Source organism: Triticum urartu, chromosome 6A (genome assembly GCF_056163025.1).
Source record: "Triticum urartu cultivar PI428250 chromosome 6A, HENAU_Tu73, whole genome shotgun sequence".
In the NCBI taxonomy this organism is placed as follows: Eukaryota; Viridiplantae; Streptophyta; class Magnoliopsida; order Poales; family Poaceae; genus Triticum; species Triticum urartu.
The window spans coordinates 491,883,812-491,895,227 of NC_141878.1; positions in this window are offsets into that span (position 1 = coordinate 491,883,812).

Genomic DNA, 11,416 nt, shown 5'->3' on the forward strand with positions numbered 1-11,416 from the left:
TGCCCTGCAAAAACAAGTTAGACGTTCTCTACTTTGTTGTTGCAAGTTTTACGTGGCTGCTACGGGCTTAGCAAGAACTGTTCTTACCTACGCATCAAAACCACAACGATAGTTTGTCAAGTTGGTGCTGTTTTAACCTTCGCAAGGACCGGGCGTAGCCACACTTGGTTCAACTAAAGTTGGAGAAACTGACACCCGCCAGCCACCTATGTGCAAAGCATGTCGGTAGAACCAGTCTCGCGTAAGCGTACGCGTAATGTCGGTCCAGGCCGCTTCATCCAACAATACCGCCGAACCAAAGTATGACATGCTGGTAAGCAGTATGACTTATATCGCCCACAACTCACTTGGGTTCTACTCGTGCATAACATCAACGCATAAAACCTAGGCTCGGATGCCACTGTTGGGGAACGTAGTAATTTCAAAAATTTCCTACGCACACGCAAGATCATGGTGATGCATAGCAACGAGAGAGGAGAGTGTTGTCTACGTACCCCGTAGACCGAAAGTGGAAGCGTTAGCACAACGCGGTTGATGTAGTCGTACGTCTTCACGGCCCGACCGATCAAGCACCGAAACTACGGCACCTCCGAGCTCTAGCACACATTCAGCTCGATGAAAATCCCCGGACTCTGATCCAGCAGAATGTCGGGGAAGAGTTCCGTCAGCACGACGGCGTGGTGACGATCTTGATGTTCTACTGTCGCAGGGCTTCGCCTAAGCACCGCTACAATATTATCGAGGATTATGGTGGAAGGGGGCACCGCACACGGCTAAGAGATCAATGATCAATTGTTGTGTCTTTGGGGTGCCCCCCTGCACCCGTATATAAAGGAGCAAGGGAGGAGGAGGCCGGCCCTAGGAGGGGGCGCGCCAAGTGTGGAGTCCTACTAGGACTCCCTAGTCCTAGTAGGATTCCACCTCCCATATGGAATAGGAAAAGAGGAAGGAAAACAGAGAAGGAAGGAAGGGGGCGCCCCCCTTCCCTAGTCCAATTCGGACCAGACCAAGGGGAGGGGTGCGGCCACCCTTTAGGCCCTTTTCCTTCTTTCCCATATGGCCCAATACGTATTCCCGTAACTCTCCGGTACTCCGAAAAATACCCGAATCACTCGGAACCTTTCCGATGTCCGAATATAGTCGTCCAATATATCGATATTTACGACTCGACCATTTTGAGACTCCTCGTCATGTCCCCGATCTCATCCGGGACTCCGAACTCCTTCGGTACATCAAAACTCATAAACTCATAATATAACTGTCATCGAAACCTTAAGCGTGCGGACCCTACGGGTTCGAGAACAATGTAGACATGACCGAGACACGTCTCCGGTCAATAACCAATAGCAGAACTTGGATGCTCATATTGGCTCCCACATATTCTATGAAGATCTTTATCAGTCAGACTGCATAACAACATACATTGTTCCCTTTGTCATCGGTATGTTACTTGCCCGAGATTCGATCGTCGGTATCTCAATACCTAGTTCAATCTCGTTACCGGCAAGTCTCTTTACTCGTTCCATAATACATCATCCTGCAACTAACTCATTACTTGCAATGCTTGCAAGGCTTAAGTGATGTGCATTACCGAGAGGGCCCAGAGATACCTCTCCGACAATCGGAGTGACAAATCCTAATCTCGAAATACGCCAACCCAACAAGTACCTTCGGAGACACCTGTAGAGCACCTTTATAATCACCCAGTTACGTTGTGACGTTTGGTGGCACACAAAGTGTTCCTCCGGTAAACGGGAGTTGCATAATCTCATAGTCATAGGAACATGTATAAGTCATGAAGAAAGCAATAGAAACAAACTAAACGATCAAGTGCTATGCTAACGGAATGAGTCAAGTCAATCACATCATTCTCCTAATGATGTGATCCCGTTAATCAAATGACAAGTCATGTCTATGGTTAGGAAACATAACCATCTTTGATCAACGAGCTAGTCAAGTAGAGGCATACTAGTGACACTCTGTTTGTCTATGTATTCACACATGTATTATGTTTCCGGTTAATACAATTCTAGCATGAATAATAAAAATTTATCATGATATAAGGAAATAAATAATAACTTTATTATTGCCTCTAGGGCATATTTCCTTCATATCATTCTCCTCTACCTGGAGCTGAAGGATATCTCCAATAACAGATTCATCTAGGGCCACCGTCCTTGCTTCTGGAGGCCCAAAAGTTGTTTATAATAATTAGAGATATAAGCTCTCAGATTCTCATGCCCCACAATTGTCCCCTCGTCCTGTTCAAGCTGTATGATTTTCTTCTTCCTATGTTTACCATTCGCAACCATATGTATTACTAGTAGATATATACTCATCTCTCTCTTTGTGCTCTAATGTCTAGATACTATAAGCTGCCGAACATGATTATGATCATCTATGTAATTCTTGCTGTAAATCTTTTGATATGTGCTGAACTCAATGGTATGTTCAAGTTTGTTCTGAAACTGAGGTTTCTATTTAAGGAAAACATGTATTCCGGTTGACAACAAGGTATACCATGGGCGAAATGAAGTAAGCAAACACTTCGGAACATAAACATAATAGCAACCTTTTAAACGAAAATATCCAAATGAACCTTGGGTCTAGGCACACCCTCATTGTTAAAAAGAAATAAAAAATGTCAAACAATTCTATAACTTTTTTGTAACGAATATGGTCTACTCGTGTGTAAAGTTTCGAAAATAAATGACTCCTGTGGTCTCCCGTGCGAAGAAAACAAAATCGTTTATACAAAAGTTAGTATTCAAGTTGTTTGAAGTTGTAATTTTGTTTGTTTGGTCAAGAAGAACACCAGACTCATTTATTCGCGAAACTTTATACATGAGTAGAACATTCAACAACGTTCGCCACAAAAAAGTTCGAGAATACTACAGACCGGTGAGCCTCATCCATGGGGCAATCAAGATTTTCGAGAAGGTCCTGGCAACAAGGCTGGCGGCGGAACTACCGCATCTCGTGGGCAACCATCAAAGTGCGTTTGTGAGCGGGAGGTCTCTCCATGACAACTTCATGTTGGTTCAGTGCACGGCTAGGCACCTACACGCTCTGCGGGAGCCCACGGTGCTCCTGAAGTTGGACATCGCTAAGGCCTTCGACACCATTTAATGGCCGTTCCTACTGGAAGTGCTGGAGCACATGGGCTTTGGAGGAAGATGGCGAGCTTGGATTTGTGGCATTCTTTCCACGTCGTCCACGCAGATTGCGGTGAATGGGGTGCCCGGTGACACGATCTTCAACTGCTGCGGGCTCCGCCAGGGAGACCCGGTATCCCCAATGCTATTCATCTTGTGCATGGAATCGCTGCATCGGTTGTTCCTCAAGGCCACGGCAGTTGGCATTCTCACCCCCCTGGCACGTCGTGGACTGCGGCAGCGGATTTCCATGTTTGCGGATGATGTGACCATCTTCATCAGGCCGGAGCGGAGGGACTTGGTAGCCTGTGATTTGATCCTGCGCGCCTTCGGTCAGGCTGCCGGTCTGCTTGTCAACATGGCAAAAAGCGCAGCACTTCCCATCCGATGCTCTGAGGAGCAGCTGACTCTTGTGTGTGACACGCTTGGGTGCCCTGCCGCTGCCTCTCCATGCAAATACTTGGGCCTCCCGCTCTCCCTCAGGAAGCTCATGGCGGCGCAACTGCAAGGGCTTGTGGATCAGTTGGCCATGCGCTGCCGCACTGGAAGGCGGCGACCCTACCAAGAGCAGCCGTGCATTACTGGTACAATCGGTGCTATCTGCCATACCGATCCATTCCATGCTGGCTCTTGGCTTGCCACCGAGGACCATCGCCGCGATGGTTAAGATTTGCCGAGGATTTTTTTGGGCGGCAAGCCGGATGCAGGCGGAGGCGCCTGTGCGGTGGCCTGGAACCGGGTTTGCACGCCTAAGTGGTCCGGTGGGCTTGGCATCCCCGACCTGGCCTGGACGAATGTGGCGCTTCAAACCAGGTGGTTATGGTTAAAGAGAGTGGATCGAGACAGGCCCTGGGCGGAGTTCTCCTTTTCAGTGCCAAAGGAGGCCAAGCAGCTTTTCCCAGAGTGACTGTTGGGAACGGGCGTGACACGCTGTTTTGGGAGGATCGTTGGCTCGACGGCTTTCGGATTCAAGAGCTCGCACCGCGCGCATACGGCTCAGTCACGACAAGGATCAGAGGGACACGGACAGTTTTTGAGGCTGTTGCGCACGGCCGGTGGGCCATGGACATAGGGCCTATTAGCGACATGGCCGGGATCGAGGAGTATATGAGCATCTGGCTCAGGATTGGGGAGGTGCAGCTCCAGGAGGAAATTGTGGACTCCTTCTCCTGGTCTTGGGAGAGGAGTGGCGAGTTCTCGGCCCGATCGGCCTACGCGGCTCGATTTGCCGGACGACAGGTGTCCCCCACGGCGGCTTTCACTTGGCGTTCGAAGGCTCCACTCCGACGTCGTTTCTTTGCATGGTTAGCAATCATGAATAGGTGCTGGACGTCGGACAGATTGGCGAGGCGAGGGCTACCATACCAAGACGCCTGCCCATTTTGCGATCAGCACGACGAAACGATCGCCACCTACTTGTGGAGTGTGTGCTGGCACGGGAGGTTTGGGACCGCTTCTCGGCCTTCAACATGCCAGCGGGTGCGCCGCAGGCAGGAGAGACACTGCAGGACTGGTGCACTAGGCACGGCTCGCCCAGGCGTAACGCGAAAACAATCCGCACCGTATGTCTGCTCACCCTGTGGGAGCTATGGAAGCACAGGAACGCCATAGTGTTCGACGGGGCGAATGTAAGCGTTACACGCCTTATGGACCGAATAGGAAGCGTGAGTAGAGCTTGGATGCAGGCGGGCATTTTGAGAGGAGACCTGGCAGCGGCCTTCATAGGGGCACCGGAGTGGGCACACGGCGAGTAGTCGGTTTAGTGTGTAGGCGGATGGCGATGAAACGCCGGTAGGGATGTAATATAACTGTGGAGGGCTCTTCCCCTTTCTTCTTTAATATATGATACGCACACTCGTGCGTATTCGAGAAAAAAAATGTTCGAGAATTGTTTGATTTTAAAAAACTTGAAAAATTAAAATGCTATGAAAAGCACCAGGTTCCAAAAATAGGCACCCCCTTTGGAAACCTTATGGTATGTTCGTTGCGACATGAAAAGCACCAGCCGGAGCTTTAGGAGGATTCTTATCCCAACACCGTTTGGTTCTCCCCGGAATTACTCCTATGCTAATCCGTTCAAGACAGCAACTGAACAATTTAGAAGCCTATCGACTTTGTAATAACAATTCAGTGACAGCTCAGACTCACGTAGGTGGGTTTAACCGGTCAGCTTATGCCACCTGGCTTGAATACCTGCAGACAGGTCCTCTTTAGTTCACAGCAGCAGGTCCTCTACGCAATACGCATGGAGCTTTTCTTTTCTCAACGGGTTTGGACGCTAACCGAACAACCAATTGACACTAATGGATGATTAACGGTGGTTCACCCTGTCAAAAAAATAATTAACGGTGGTTCACCATCAGCAGCACTGCATTTTTCCATTGTAGCGCTGGACTACACGCGGGGATGTGTCTTCAGTTTCAGCTTTGCTCGTGGAAAGCACACTATCTGTCTCAGTCTGCAGGTTTCATCTTTAAACCGGGAAAACATCCTATCTTATTCAGATTCAGCCAGGAGAGACCAACTCAAGAAATATCCACGTTGAGTCCACCTCATGTTTCCGGGAAGTTGTTGTATGAGCAAAAACACCGTCAACTGCTTGGGCAGTTCGTTAAATCAGGTACGTACTTACCCAACCAAGTGCCCCGCTAGAGGAGTAGAGGTTATGCTGAGCAGGTGTTTCAGTCATATGACACTGTCAGCTTCTAACCGTGAAAAATAAGTATCAGTATTCAGGACTAACATAAATATGTATGATGAACATGCAACTAGGGATTGTCTGTCTTTCTAATTCCAGTTGAGAAGTCGTGGCACGTGCTACCGCTAAACTTACTTCCAAGCAGTAGCTGTCCGCTCGCCATCTGACCTGATAAAATGAGTGTATTCTGGAAGAGCTGATGGGCAGAATCGTAGTACAAGAGAGCAGGGACAGGCTTGGCTACTTCGATATTCAAGTGAGCGGTCCAATCAGCGAGTAGCCATGTTGCTCCGTGCTTCACCTAATATTCCGTCGAAAACAAATTAACGACTCAGCAGTTGGGTCCACTAGTTTTATATAATTTATTTACGTCCATTTGTGGCTGACATGTGTCCAAGTAGTTGATCAGATCAACGCTGCCACCTGCGATCACCCTTAGATCGCACATTTTCTGAATCAGCGGACACTTTTTTAATCTGCAAGCATTTTTAAGTCTGGAAACAATTTTGGAAATTCCCGAACGATTTTTGAATTGACGAACATAGGTTTCTGAACAGGAGGACTCAGTATTTAGAACATTAGTCACTGTTACAATTTCTGACCACATGTTGCTCGATTGGCTTTGTGGTGTTTACTTCGAAATCATTTTTCTTTTTGAGCATCAGTACAGACACAAGCGCTCATATACACGCGCATGCACTCACTCCTATGAACACACACACGCACACCCTACCTTTATGAGCATTTTCGAGAGACTGAGCCGGCATATCATCTTGAGATTTACGAAGTCACCGTAGGCGCCTCGTCGTCGACGGGAACGTCTCCTCCCACTGAAAGCGTATCGCCGGAAATCCTGAAATAAATCCAGGAATAATGCGAGCATCAGGATTTGAACCCTGATAGGTTGGGGATATCACTGTCCATCTAACCAACTCAACCACATGTTAATTCGCGAAATCACTATTTAATTGATACTCCCTCCGTCCCATAGGGAGGGAGTATTTCTTTGCAGGAGCTATTTCTTTTCCACTATGCAAGAAGGAAGCTCCTATTCCTGACATGTTCGCACGAAGTGAGCAAACGGGTCCCCACCCCCTTGCTTTGGGCGGGCCCATTCAGGTGCAAGGCATCCCTGTTTTTTCTTTTGCTTTTGCTTTTTCACTTGTTTTCTAATAAAAGTATGGTATTTCAAAAATAACTTCTGAATTTTTTAAAAATATTCCAAATTGGAAAAATGTTCTAAATTGTAAACATGTTTTCGCATTTTACAAAAGAATCATGAATTAGAGATTTTTCCGATATTTCCAAAAAATGCTAACGAATTGGAATATTGTTTCCAGATTTAACAAAGAATCATTTATTTAAAAATAGTTGTGAATTTAAAAGGAAATCATGAATTAGATATTTTTTCCTATATTTCAAAAAATGCTAAGGAATTGGAATATTGTTCCCAGATTTAAAAAATAATCATTTATTTAAAAATGGCTCATGAATTTAAAAAGAAATAATGAATTAGAGATTTTTACCCTATATTTCAAAAAATGCTAACGAATTTGAAGATGTATTTAAAAAAATGTTCATGAATTTGAAGATTGTTCCTGTATTTAGGAAAATGTTAACAAATTTAGAAAATATATCCAAATTATAAAAACATAATCGTAAATTCTAAAACATTTCCCCAAAAAATGTTCCAAATTTTATAAAATACTCACGAATATAAAAAAGGTCTTGGATTTACAAAAACATTGATTTGCTTTTTTTCCTAATTTCGAAAAACTTCAGAGATACCAAAAAATGTGTCCATATTTCAGAATTATTTTGATTTTTTTTTAAAAGTGATTAAGAAATCAAAAGAAAAATGGAACAAGAAAATGCAATAAACGGAATAAAGGTGGAAGAAAGACTCACTAAAACCCGAATATGGACCGGTCCATATACTGCACGAGCGTGGTGCGGCGCTAGTGTTATGGCCCAGTACTGTAACAACCGTGTGAGTATTTTTTTCCCTATGATTTTTTTGTCATTTGTTCACTGCTTTGTGACGATTTCTATGTTTTCCTTGGTTTTTCCCTTTTCATATTTCTTTTCCAACATATGATTGATTTTACTCATTGTACATTTTTATACACGTTAAAAAAAATTCAAGTACATGATTACCATTTTTGTAGATATATATACATAATTTTAAAAAATCAAATACATGATTAATATTTTTTCAAATAAATGTTGTAAAAAATGAATTCGTGTTAAAAAATTAAATAGACGCTGAAACAAATTTTCAATGATAAAAACATTTAAGCATGCGACATTTTTTACATTGTATAATTTTTTAAATTGTTGGAAACATATTTTCAAATGCGTTTTTGAAATGTACCTTACATTTTTTTATTGGCACAAATCATTTTTTAAAATTTCACGAATATTTTTATCTGTTTTGGAAAACGTCGCGTACTAAAATGTGTGTACATTTTTAAATGTCACAAACATTTTCTTCAAACCGTAAAAATATTTTACAAGAATTGAGCGAACACTTCTTTATATTGCACAAATAATTTTTAAATGTGCGATGAACAATATCTAACCTAATTTTCCTTCTATATGTATATTATAATTTTTGGAATATAAACAAAACTAAATAATAAAAGAACATGTGCATGACGAACCCACATGGTTACCTGGCCGATTCCCTCTAGGCGAGCCGAGCTATTTTGTGCTTAAACGAGATATATAGGCGTGTCCGTATTTCTATTTGGATAAAAGGCAGCACCCCGGTTAGATTAATAGTCAAACAAAGGTCACCGCAGCATCATGGTTCTTCCCGCACGTTAGGGCTTGGACGCTGCTGAATTTTTAGCTATAAGGAATGGTTTGTATCTCCTCTTAAGCATGGGATGGGATGCAACATGGCAGAGGTAGAATCTGATTACTCCTTCGCCATTGCATCAGTACAATCGGTTGATGAATACCTGGGACCAGATGCTGCAGTGGTGGCCGAATGCAAACAACTATCACTTGATTTCTCAAAGTTAACCTTCAATCATTGTCACAGAGAAGTAAGCAAAAAGATACACCACGGGTTAAATGAAGTAAGCAAACACTTCGGAACATAAACAGAATAGCAACCTTTGAAATGAAAATACCCAAATGAACCTTGGGTCTAGGTACACCCTAATTGTTTACCCAAAAAAAGTCAAATAATTCTGTAACGAATATGGTCTGTGTAAAATTTCGAAAATAAATGACTCCGTGGTCTTTTGTGCGAAGAAAAAGCAAAAAAAAAATTGCGAGAGAAAGAAAAAGCAAAATTGTTTATACAAAAGTTAGTATTCAAGATTTTTGCAGTTGCAATTTTGTTCCTTTGGCCCAGAAGAACACCAACTCATTTCTTCACGAAACTTTATTCATGAGTAGAACATTCGAGAATGGTTGCCACAAATTTTTTTAGAATTGCTTGATTTCTTAAAAATTGAAAATTGAAAATGCTATGAAAAGCACCAGGTTCCAAAAAAAATTGGCACCCCCTTTGGCAACATATGTTATTTTAGATTATTATTACCCTTGCGACATGAAAAGCACCAGCCGGAGCTTTAGGAGGATTCTTATCCCAACACCGTTTGGTTCTCCCCGGAATTACTCCTGTGCTAATCCGTGCAAGACAGCAACTGAACAATTTAGAAGCCTATCAACTGTGTAATAACAATTCAGTGACAGCTCAGACTCCCGTAGGCGGGTTTAACCGGTCAACTTATGCCACCTGGCTTGAATACCTGCAGAAGTCCTCTTTAGTTAACAGCAGCTGGCCCACCCTCTACGCATGGAGCTTTTCTTTTCTCAAGGGATTTGACGCTGACCGAATAGCCAATTGACACTAATGAATGATTAATGGTGGTTCACCATCCGTAGCGCTGCATTTTTCCAGTGAGGGTTGGACTGCACGCGGGGATGTGCCTTCAGTTTCTGGTAGACTAAGCAGCAGCTTTCCTTGTGAACAGCACACTAGCTGTCTCAGTCTGCAGCCGAATCATATTTTACAGTAGCATATTAGCACTAATTAAACGACGTACCAACATTTTTCTTGAGTGGGAAATGATCAACTAATATCCCCAATCCATCTAAGAAACACTTAAGTAGAGACAGGTTTCAGTTTTTAAGTTGTATGGAAGCGGAAAAACATTCTATCTTACCCAGATTCAGCCGGGTGAGACCAACTCAAGAAGTACCCCACCTTGAGTCTAGTTGTTGTATGAACAAAAAAGACCGTCAACAGCTGGGCAGTTCATGTAATGTAGTGGTCTAAAAGCTCTGGAAGTAATGAGGTACATACTACCTAACAAATGCCTCACTGGGGTCATGCTGAGGTGGTGTTTCAGTCATATGACACTGTCGGCTTCTAGCCGCGACAAAATAAGCATCGGTATTCAGGACTAAATATCATATAAACATGCAACTAGGGATTGTCTGCCTTACCAGTTCGAGTTGAAAAGTCGTGGCACGTGCTGCTACTAAACTTACGTACTTCCAAGCAGCAGTTGTCCATTCGCCATCTGCCTTGATAAAATGAGTGTATTCTGGAAGAGCTGATGGGCAGAATCTTACAAGAGAGCAGGGACAGGCTTGGCTACCTCGATATTTATGTGACCGGTCGCCGGTGAATAATGTACTTTTTTTAACACAGTAATTGCAGATTACTCGCACATAAACACACACTCATTCATATGAGCACATACACGTACATCTTATCCTTGTACTGCCCATGTGACGCTGCATTGATGTAAGAGGCACGACATATGCCGTATGCAGACAGTGTCACGATTCTAGCATGCAAAAACAAGTATTCGTATCTTATACATGTCTCGACTGCTTTTTGGAGGGTGCATAACCTAATGATGTGCGGTTAAATACAAAAAGGTAGACATCATCCTCAACTCGTGTCGAATCAGCGAGTAGCCATGTTGCTTCACCTAATATTCCGTAAAAAATAAATTAACGGGCAAACAGTTGGGTCCAGTAGTTTTATACTGTACAATTACGTCCATTTATGGATGGATGTGTCCAAGTAGCTGATGAGTGACGTGTTTGGTAGGTTGCATACAGCCCAACCAGATTTGCGCCGGATGAAAAGGGGTTTGGTTGCATGCAAGGAGGCCTCACTTGTATCGGCACGAAACTTTAAGCGCCCCAGAGCCTGGCTTGCCAGGAAAGCTTGAATCGGTTGTTTCCAGCCAGCCAGTCTGATTCGGATGCAAAAGCTAGTCCCGGCATAAGGCGCGGTGCAGGAGGAATTCGGCGGAGATGGCGGGAGAGGGAATTCGGCGGAGATGGCGGGAGAGGGAAATCGGCGGAGGCGGGATGGCGCGAAATATACCCTCGCCCCCCATTTAATCGATCACACCTGGCTTAATGAAAGGAGCACCATTTGTCAGACTTGTGCAAACCTTCAGGAGCAGGGTGGCTGCAACAAGATAGTATCCACACTAGTGTGGAAGAGCAAGTAGCCATGTTTCTCCATGTCGTTGATCATAACCACAGGTTCATGGTTATTGTAAGGGCTTATTTATCCCTA